The sequence below is a fragment of the Mesoplodon bidens genome, assembly GCF_964165515.1.
Source record: "Mesoplodon bidens genome assembly, chromosome: 3".
NCBI lineage: Eukaryota > Metazoa > Chordata > Mammalia > Artiodactyla > Ziphiidae > Mesoplodon > Mesoplodon bidens.
The window spans coordinates 177,913,176-177,924,847 of NC_138178.1; the positions used below are offsets into that span (position 1 = coordinate 177,913,176).

An 11,672-nucleotide genomic window follows, 5' to 3' on the forward strand; every position below is an offset into this window, starting at 1 on the left:
TCAGTTTGAGATCCCTTATGAAAAGTTCCAGCAAAACCAAATTTTAAAAAGCCTATTGGGTCAATTACACTTACGTAAATAATCATGTTAACTTTACTGAAATCAGAGTTATTTTGCAAATGAATTAGTCTTAATTTGACTATATTTGGTAAAAATAAAGATAATTCAGAGAGAAAAGTTAAGTTTCAATCCTATACCTTTAGGGCTTCCCTGGTGGCGCAGTGGTTAAGAATCCGCCTGCCAATGCAGGGGACACGGGTTCGAGCCCTGGTCGGGGAAGATCCCCCATGCAGTGGAGCAACTAAGCCTGTGAGCCACAACTACTGAGCCCGCGTGCCACAACTACTGAAGCCCACACACATAGAACCTGTGCTCCACAACAAAGGGAAGCCACCACAGTAAGAAGCCCGCACACCGCAGCGAAGAGTGGCCCCTGCTCGCCACAACTAGAGAGGGCCCACGCACAGCGGCGAAGACCCAACGCAGCCAAAAGAAAATAAATAAATAAATTGATATTAAAAAAAAGACTATACCTTTGTGGCTACTGAGGTTTTCTATATACTGAAGTTTTTTATTTACTACCTACAATCAAGACGTCTCTTTGTTATGTCATTATTGTAAAGTTTGAGCAAATTATTAAGAGGATGTTCTAAGTTTATTTCTGAAGCTGACCGCAGTAATGTATCTTTGGATGAAGATCAGATGCCCCATGACCTGCACCCAGGAGATTATGCAGACTGGGAAATACATCATTTAAAAGACTCTCTCTCTGACCTAGATAGAAGGGCCCTTATTAGGCACTCGTAACTAGCTCACGCACAGTGAAATGGAAAATAATTGACTCTTTTTTTGGCCGCACTGTGCATCATGTGGGATCTTAGTTCCTCAACCAAGGGTTGAACCCAGACTCCCTGCAGTGGAAGCATGAAGTCTTAACCACGGGGCCGCCAGGGAAGTCCCTGCAAAGAATTGACTCTTGACTTCATATTTCCCACTGAAACAGGGCCTCTGCATGGAACTGGTCTAAAGAGAGGACTGCTAACCTCAAACTCACCTTAAAACAACCATGAAGCCGGGATGAGAAGAAGATGACAACAGTGGTAGACAGCTGACCCAAGAATCTGGGCCAGGCCCGTTTAAGACCCATCCTACTAGTTCAATTAAACTGTTTACCAAATGTTTGTCTCCCTATCAAAATTGAAAGTTGTTTTACCTCCAGCTATACTTTTGCCCCAATATTCAGGATGGAAAGAAAATTCTTTAGTAAAGTTGTCATAAAGTATAGCTACTGGGATACTCCCTTTATAATACTTATCACTGACTTTTCAGATGTCCCTAACATGACCACTCACCCAGACCAACCTTCTCTCAGCTAATCTTTCAGGTTCAAATTCTTCAACGTATTAATATGTCCATCCCTTGTCTGACACTGTTCTCAGTCCCTAGAGATGGAGCATGACTTACCCCAGAAGCCCCTCGCTCCGTCCCTTGCTTAATCGAAAAAAGTCTTAAAGAGAAAAATGTGAGTGAATTGTGCCAGCAATGCCCTTATATCAAATACTTAGTTGACTTTTGGAAACCCTACAAGAGGAGAGATCCATAGTTTAAAATTGTGTTGACAAAACTCCCAACTCACGAGGCTATCAGTGATAGCACTCTGGGAGGGACCCCCTGTGCTCCCCCAGGTTTTGTCTTCATATGTGGTATTGGAATTGACACAGCTTCCCAAGGACGGGCACATAAATGTCTCAATAGCTGACAAATAGAAGGTTTATGTTTATTAGGACATTATGTTTCCCATTGTCTATACGTCAGCAGATAGATGAGCCTCCTTTCTCTCTTCATTACAGAGTTAAGAGATCCATGTTAGCAAGATACCAACATACCTGGTGGCAAAAATCTTTTGGGTATCTTGGTTCCTAATGCAAGAATATATGTAAACAAAGATATGCTCAGAAATCTATCAGCCACCGTGTGTCAAATAAATGGAAAGATTGTAGCACAACAAACATCCCTAAATTTCTTAGCCCAAGTAGTGTTAGATAACAGGGTTGCCTCAGGTTGTCTACTGGCTGAACAAGGAGGTACTTGTGCTATTGTTCATAACACTTGTTGACTTAGATCCGTACCTCTGGAGAAGTTGAGACACACCTAGAAAGAATTTCCCAAAGGGCAAAATGGTTACAAGATGTAAAAAAAATGACCCTTTAAATTATCTGTTTTGTTGGCTTCCCTCAGGAATAGACACTTTTTTCCTCTCTGCTTTACCGATGATTATCATTTTCACAATATGTATTATCACTCTTTTCCTAACTATCAAGCTCCTCATGACATGTATCACTGCTTGCTTTAAGCCTACTGCTAAAAGCACAATTACAATGGTTGTGCAACAATTTGTTATGATTGATAATATGTACAGCCTATAAAATACTTCCCCATCAGCGTGTATACCTCTGTTTTTGCCCACTATATTCAATTCAAAAAAAAAAAAAAAGAGAAAGAAAGAAAGGGGCAGACCTAGCACCAAGGGACATGGTGGACCCAGGTAGCAACCACCTTGGCATCAAGGGACAAATTTTCTTTTTATTGAAGTATAGTTGATTTACAATGTTGTTTTAGTTTCAGGTGTACAGCAAAGTGATTCCGTTATATATGTATACATGCATAATATACATTCTCTCTATATATGTAAATATATATCTTTTCAGATTCTTTGCCATTAGAGGTTATTACAAGATACTGAATATAGTTCCCTGTGCTATACAGTAGGTCCTTATTCTTTATTTTATATATAGGGGTGTGTATCTGTTAATCCCAAACTCCTAATTTATCCCTCTCCCCGCTTTCCCCTCCCTTTGGTAACCATAAGTTTGTTTTCTATGTCTGTGAGTCTATTCCTGCTTTATAAATAAGTTTATTTGTATCATTTTTTTTAGATTCCACATGTAAGTGGTATCATATGAAATTTGTCTTTCTCTACTTCACTTAGTATGATAATCTCTATGTCCATCCACGTTGCTGCAAATGGCATTGTTTCATTCTTTTTATTGCTGAGTAACATTCCCTTGTACATCTATCATCTATCTATCTATCTATCTATACCACATCTTCTTTATCCATTCATCTGTTGATGGACATTTGGGTTGCTTCCACGTCTTGGCTATTGTAAATAGAGCTGCTATGAACATTGGGGTGCGTGTATCTTTTCGAATTAGAGTTTTCACCTTTTCCAGATATATGCCCAGGAGTGGGATTGCATGATCTTATGGTAGCTCTATTTTTAAGGACCTCCATCCTGTTCTTCATATGGCTGCACCAACTTACATTCCCACCAACAGTGTAAGAGGGTTCCCTTTATTCCACGCCCTCTCCAGCATTTATTTTTCTCCAACATTTATTATTTGTACTTTTGGATGATGGCCATTCTGACCAGTGTGAGGTGATACCTCATTGTAGTTTTGATTTGCATTTCTCCAGTAATTAGTGATGTTGAGCATCTTTTCATGAGCCTGGTGGCCATCAGTATGTCTTCTTTGGAGAAATGTCTATCTAGGTCTTCTGCCCATTTTTTGATTGGGTTGTTTGCTTTTTTGATATTGAGCTGTATGAGCTGTTTGTATATTTTGGAAATTAATCCCTTGTCGGTCCCATCATTTGCAAATATTTTCTCCCATTCCGTAGGTTGTATTTTCACTTTTTTTATGGTTTCCTTTGCTGTGCAAAAGCTTTTAAGTTTAATTAGGTAAGGGACAAATATTTTGATCATCAATGCTTTTCATAAATCAAAAGATTTACGATCAAAAGGGGGAAGTGATGAAAGAAATTTTCATATGTTGGAGTATGGGGAGGTCATTCTGGCTTATTCTTCTCCAGAGCAGTTTCTCAGAGTAATCTGGGAAGCTGGCTTCTGGGCTATAGTCCTCAGTTTGGCACAAATGAAACTCTTTTCTATTCCTATTATAGATTGTATATTAATTTTTTTGTCGACCATTTAGACATGTCAAAAAAGAGGATATCCAAATGGCTAATAAATATATAAAGACATGCTCAGTGCCATCGGTTGGTACAGAAACGCAAATTAAAACCAACAGAGATAGCACTATACCCACCAGAATGGCTAAATGGAAAGGTGAAAAATGCCATGTTTTGACAAGGCTGTGAATCAACTGGAATTCTCATACGCTGCTGGTTAGCTTGGAAATTGGTACAAAACTTTTGGGAAATGTTTGACAAAATATCTAGTGCCTGATACCATGTTTTCACTCCTAGTTATAGATCTACCAGAAATGGGAAAATATTTTTCCAAAAGGCTTGATCAAGAATGACCATAGGAGGGACTTCTGCGGTCCAGTGGTTAGGACTCAGAGCTTCCACTGCAGGGGGCACAGGTTCGATCCCTGGTCAGGGAACTAAGATCCTGCAAGCTGCGTGCATGGCAAAAAAAAAAAAAAAAAAAAAAAGAACAACCATAGCAGCACCATTTATAATAACCCCAAACTGGAAGTGAACAGAAAGCCCACCAAAAGTAGAAGAGTAGAAGGGGCAATGTGTGGCGTGCTCACCCAGTGCGTGCTATGTATCAGTGAGATTCATGAACTCCAAGGACACATAACAACGTGTGTTGATCTTTCAAACAAAACAGTGAGTGAAAGGAGTCAGATGCGGATAGTACATTTTGAATGAGCCCATAATCTAAAGTGTGAAACAAGCTAACGGAATCGAATACATGCTGTTAGAGGTCAAGCTGGCTGTTCATCTTGGGCAGGGGCATGATGACTAGAAGAGGCATAGAGAGGTTTCTGGGGGTGAGTGCTGCTCCGTGTCTTGATCTGGATGTTGAGTTGGTATTTATGATTTTCGTCCTTTTCTGTGTGTCTGCTATGCTTAAAAAAGGTTTACCAGGAAAACCTAGCACATGAGCACAGGGAGGCACGTATGAGGATGTTCACTGCAGCATTGTTTACAGCTGAGGAAAATTGGGAACAGCCTAAAGGGCCATTGATAGGGATAAGGTTAAAGGAATTATTGTCTATTAATATTGTGGTAGACGCCTGGAGGGGTGGGATAGGGAGGGTGGGAGGGAGACGCAAAAGGGAGGGGATATGGGAACATATGTATATGTATAACTGATTAAATTTGTTATAAAGCAAAAAAAAAAATATTGTGGCAGAAGTTGGAAAAAATAGAGCAGACTTCAATAAGCTTATGGGGCACATATGCAAAGTATACTGTGAGTGAAAAAGCTAGCCTACAGGACAATACATACAACTGCTTAAGCATATAGAAGTCAAAAGTGTGTATTTCTGTAGATTATATATTTATATGCAAACATATAGAAATGTATAATAAAGAAAACACCCCAACTGTACTAGTGATTTTTTTTTTCCTGGAGACTAGGAGACTAGAACTGAGGATGGAGGTCAGGGGTATTTTATGTTTATATGTATTTATATACAATTTTGTATATACTAATATAATAACATTATATTTTATTACAATGACAATGTAATCATGATTACTTAGGTAATTAAAAATAATACTTCAAGTGATCAATGAAAGATTTCCAAAGGGACATTTCCTAGGTGAATAAAAAATAAATACTTCAATATATTCAAAAAGTTAAAATTGTACAATTACATTAGTTTATTTTGAAGGATTAAAACTAGAAATTATTAACAAAGGTCTAAATTCAAAATCCTTACCAACTGGTGATTAAAAAGTACTCCTGTAAACATAGCATTTGAGGAAAAAGGAAAAAAGAAATATTACTTAAATTCTAGAATATCAGAAAAATAATGAAATTGCTAGCAACAAATGGGTTTCTACAAAGCTGTCCTCAAAGATAAAGTCACATCTTTAAATGCTTTCATTATCAAACAAAGAAAAAAAAAGTATCAAAGCCTTCAAGTCAATGAGTTTTTTAAAAGTAGTTCCAAGGAAGATTAAAACAGAGGAGATAATAGCAGAAATTATTAAATTAAAAAAACAGAAAAATTAGAATTGATAAGCAGATTAAGACCTAAGAGGTAAGTAAATTAAAGAGCTAGGTCTTTGAAAAATCTAACACAACACACCAGACTCTGGCTAATCTAGTTACTACAAAGAAGGAGGGGGTGAAATAGCAATTAAACAAAACTTTAAATCATATAAGCAGTAAAATAAACATGAAGACAATTTTTTAAATTGACAAGGAATTACTTGCACTGTTGTATGCCAATAAATCTGAATGAAAACAGATAAATTATCAAAGTAGACATCAAAAGAGCTAAGCAATATGCATAAATAGATATCCCTGGGAAAAATGTTAAAAATAGAAAAGAATTACCTCCAAAAGGGGTTCCAGACTCAGGCATTCTTGATGTTGAGATATTGTGAACGTTTAAGGCATGATTAATTCCAAAATTATGTACTCAGTTTTAGAAACTTATAAATTTGGAAATCTTGCCAAGTAATTTTGACAAATATAACTCACCATATGTTCTTCAAACTATATTACTTAGGAATTACATAAAAAGATGCCACTATTTCATAAAGTTAAATAAAAAGTTGGTTCACCAAGGTCAACATAATTTTTAAATGCAGAACCTCTCAAAGCCTTTAACTTGCAAATATGCATTGTGATTCTTAACAAGGGCAGGAAGAGAACCTCCAGTGTTTCCCAATCTTATTTGTCCAACCAGAAAACCATTTCTATCTTGAGGCATCTCTTGGGGGTGGGGTTCCTTTGGGAAAGTCTGCTATAAATATAAAAATTCATGTAAAGTGAAAAATGAAATACTAGCAAATAAAATTCAGCTGCAAGCTTAATCAACAATCTATGAAGTTGACCATGGGAAAGAAAGAATGATTTAATATAATACAATTATTTAGCAGCGTACAATTCATTAATAAGACTGCAAATATTATCTACATAAATGTTGAAATATTATTCAAAAAATTTAAAAATGTATTTCAATAAAAATAGTAAATCGTAAAAGCTCTTACATATATAAAAGCACTTTCAATGTAGCTACTTAATAATTCTGTGTATTAAAACATAATAAACAAAATTAAAAAGCAAATGACATTGTGAAAATATTTGCAACAAATATCGTGCACTGAGAAAGATCTCTTAAAAGTCCTCAACAGGGCTTCCCTGGTGGCGCAGTGGTTGAGAGTCCGCCTGCCGATGCAGGGGACATGGGTTCGTGCCCCGGTCCGGGAAGATCCCACATGCCGCGGAGCGGCTGGGCCCGTGAGCCATGGCCGCTAAGCCTGCGCGTCTGGAGCCTGTGCTCCGCAACGGGAGAGGCCACAATAGTGAGAGGCCTGCGTACCACAAAAAAAAAAAAATCCTCAACAAAGACCCTATCATCCCAAATAAAATTGGCAAAGGACAACTCATAAATGAAAGACTACAAATCACCAAAAATTATTAAAAAGTGTCCAACCACATTTAGCCAAAGAATGCAAAATTAAGACATCACAATTTTTATCTGTCAGGTTGAATAACATATGCATTGAAAGATACCAGAAGGAATTTGTCTCAGACTAATCCTCCTACAATAATGACAAATATAAACTTAGAGAAAATATAAAATGCAACTATTTGAAGACATCAGAGGAGAAACAAAAATAAACAGAAAGTTGAGAGCTTTGACCCTTGAAAGAAGAGAACTACACTGGGTGAGATTCATGCTTACACAACATTTTGCCTTAGAGAAATCCCCAGTCTCATGGTTTAGGGCAACTAAAACACATATTTGGTGTTAGGACAGAAAAACCTCTCAGACCCTTTGTAGAAAGAATTTGCCAATAAATTTCCACCTTAAAAGTTGGAAAATAAGAGCAACTTAAGCCCATAGAAAGAAGGAATTAACAAAGATACAAACAGAAGTAAATGAAATTTTAAAAACAACAGAGACAATAAACAAAGCCAAAAGTTGTTTCTTTGAAAAGATTAATGAAATGGCTAAATCCCTTCCCAGAGTAATAAAAGAAAAAAGAGAAACAAATGACAAAGATCAGGAAATAAGAAGGGGACATTACCAAGGATACAGCAGATAAAGGGGCCTCATGAACAACTTAATTCAACAATGCTGTGAGGGAGTTCCTTGGTGGTGCAGTGGTTAAGAATCCACCTGCCAATGCAGGGGACAAGGGTTTGAGCTCTGGTCCAGGAAGATCCCACATGCCACGGAGCAACTGAGCCCGTGCGCCACAACTACTGAGCCTGTGCTCTAGAGCCCGTGAGCCACAACTACTGAAGCCCGTGCACCTAGAACCTGTGCTCCGCAACAAGAGAGGCCACCGCAATGAGAAGCCCGCATACCGCAACGAAGAGTAGCCCCCAGTCTCTACAACTAGAGAAAAGCCCGCGCACAGCAACAAAGACCTAACGCAGCCAAAAATAAATAAGTAAATAAATAAATTTATTTTAAAAAATGCAGTGAAATGGACACCTTTTTTGAATAATGTATCAAAATTGACATAAGATAAAATAAAAACCTGAAGAGCCCTATATGTATTTTAATTACTGAATTCATCATCAAAAACCTTTCACAAAGAAAATTCCAGGCCCATGTGTTTTCTCAGATGAATCCTATTAAATATTTTTTTTTTAATTTTACACCAACCTGACACAAGCTCTTTCAGAAAATAGAGGAGGAAACACTTCCAATTTCATTTCATGAGGCCAACATTACCCTGATATCAAAATCTGACAAAGACATTACAAAAAAAAGACCAATATTCTTTATGAACATAGATGCATGTCTTTAATTATATGTTAGCAAAATGAATATAAGAAATTATATATTCTATTAATTATATTAATATTATATATTAGCAAATAAATAGTAAAATATAAAAAAGAGATTGCCTTGTGATCAAGTGGGATTTATTCCAGGAAATCATGTTGGGTTTTATTTAAAAACCCATACACGACTGGCTTCTCTGAAAAGCCATCTTTGCATTGTTCCCGTGACCGGCTCCCCGCCCGCCGCAGTCACCGCCGCTGCCGCGGACTCCGGCAGCTTTATCGCCAGAGTCGTCGAACTGCCGCTTTCTTTTTTTCTTTTTTCTTTTTTTTTTTTTGCGGTACGCGGGCCTCTCACTGTTGTGGCCTCTCCCGTTGCGGAACACAGGCTCCGGACGCGCAGGCTCAGCGGCCATGGCTCACGGGCCCAGCTGCTCCGCGGCATGTGGGATCTTCCCGGACCGGGGCACGAACCCGTGTCCCCTGCATCGGCAGGCGGACTCTCAACCACTGCGCCACCAGGGAAGCCCCTCCCGCTTTCTTCTTAGTCCGCTGCGTCGGATCACCGGCGTGCCCCCGTCATGTCAGACGCGGCCTCGGACACCAGCTCCAAAATCACCACCGAGGACTTCCAAGAAGGAAGTTGTGGAGGAGGCAGAGAATGGCAGAGGGGCACCTGCTCGTGGGAATGCTAGCGAGGAAAATGGGGAGCAAGAGGCCGACAACGAGGTAGATGAAGAAGCGGAGGAGGGTGATGGACATGAAGGTGAGGAGTCCGAGGCAGCTACACGCAGACGGGCAGCTGAAGATGAGGAGGATGACGATGTTGACACCAAGAAGCGGAAGACCGATGAGGAGGGCTGGACAGCACAAAAGGAAAAGTTAAACTTAAAGGGCCACCGTGACCTAGTCACCTTCCACTTCCCGTCGCAGAATCTAAACGTGGTCCCCTTAGAGGAGGGTCCCGCCTGTCCGCCCGCCCATGCGGGCAGCGCCACCCGCAGGTGACACGCGGTCCCCGCCACCCAGCCAGAACCACAACGCGAATTTGCAACAGGGGAGGAAAAAAGAACCACAACTTCCAAGGCCCTGCTTTTTCACCTTAAAGTACTTTAAAGAGGAAAATTTGTTTGTATTTTTTATCTACACTTTGTATTTTTGTACATATTGTTAGGGGGTCACCATTTTTAATGACCTCGGATGACCAAATCAGCCTTCGGAACGTTCTTTGTCCTACTTCTGACTTTACTTGTGGTGCAACCATGTTCATTACAATCTCAAAGGAGAAAAAAAAACTTGTAAAAAAAGCAAAAACAACAACAACAAAAAAAAATCTTATTCCGAGCATTCCCGTAACTTTTTTTGCGTATGTACTTAGCCGTACGATAAGTAGTTGGTTTGTGTGCGATGGTTAAAAAGGCCAAAGATAAAAGGTTTCTTTTTTTTCCCTTTTTTTGTCTATGAAGTTGCTATTTATTTTTTGGGGGGCCTGTTTGATGTATGTGTGGAACAACGTCGTCCAACAATAAACCAGAATTTTATTTTGCTGAGTTCTAACAACAACAACAACAAATTAAATAAATAAATAAATAAAAGCCCATACAGTATAATTCACTTTGTTCACGACAAGGAAGGAGATACTGCAGACCTCTCAGCCGTGTTTAGGTCAGAGCTTCTCAGCTTCCACTCCTCCGTCCACTGGCAGCAGAGCCCAGAATTTGGGCCCAGCATCCCCCGAACACAGGACTTCTGGTTCTGCATCCAGAACAAGGGGGCGGGCGGAGAGCACGCAGCCCCTCGGTGCAGGAAGCCCTCACTCCCACCTGTGCAGGTGGGGAGTGTGCAGAGCTGGGCCGCCCGCACTGTCGCCCGGCCAAGCCTGCAGGGACCCACGGCCTTGCAGAGGACAGGCTCCGCGTCCAGAAAGAAGCCTTTGTGATGAGGAATCACAGTTCCTGGAACGAGGGGCTCCAGCAGGTTCCTCACGCGCCATCTTCCTGGATACGACCGGAGCGTCCACTAACTTGGGGGATCCGGAATATTGACACAGAAACTCAGGAAATGAGTCAATACTTTGCTTTCCATGTTCTAAAGGGGTTACAGGGACTTCCCTGGTGGTCCAGTGGTTAGGACTCCGCACTTCCACTGCAGGTGGCACAGGTCCAGGCCCTGGTTGGGGAACTAAGAGTCTGCATTCTGCGTGGCACAGCCTAAACAAATTTTTTTTAAATAAAATAAAATAAATTAGAAAAGGGGGGTTGGTTACAGAGAGACAAGGGTCATGAGAGCCAGGCTGCACCTACCCACACCTGGCCCGGCAGCCTCAGACCACAGGCAGAGGTCCAGGGCACGGTGTGCAGGTTGTGCACTGCATAACTTGGGCACATCTGCTGAGCAGCCTGTGGGCTGACGTGACAGGCGGGTGGTGGTCCTGGGCTCTGGGCCACAGCACAGGGGGGAGGAGGCAGCGAGGACACCATCAGGAAAGTGTGTGCTGGAGCAAGAAATGTGAGGATCCTTCCAGGGTGAGGACACAGTACTGGGCGGGGACCGTTCCCCGGGGTCTTGGCTAAAACTGGTGAGGCCGCCTGAGGGAGCCCCTGAGAGGGAGAACACGACACCCCAGTGTCGGCTTGGCCGGAAGTGGTCCGGCAACGGGGGCTGAGGTGGGGTTTGGGATGAAAGGTCCCCCGAAAGCTCGGACACTCACCCCGACCTTGGGGCTTCTGATGGGTGCCTGGATGGAGCATGTTGGACGAACTGCTTCTTGGGGGATGAACTGTGGTGAAGAGGCAGGTAGGCATTCTTAAGATGGACACCGTGGTGTCGCAGCCACAGGATCGGACACTCGGGGGGAGGAGAGCCCCAGAAACCCAGACGCAGCATGGGTGAGGTCAGGGTGTTGGGGGAAGGTCCGCACCTCCGCCGGCCCTGC

General features: G+C 41.2%; 1 pseudogene across 1 annotated transcript; it reads left to right on the plus strand.

Moving 5' to 3' along the window:
- The first annotated feature begins 9,318 nt into the window (after positions 1-9,318).
- LOC308614459 (prothymosin alpha-like) lies at positions 9,319-9,694 on the plus strand (annotated as a pseudogene). Its single transcript has one exon. The product of its transcript is annotated as a prothymosin alpha-like (transcript).
- Positions 9,695-11,672: the final 1,978 nt, after the last annotated feature.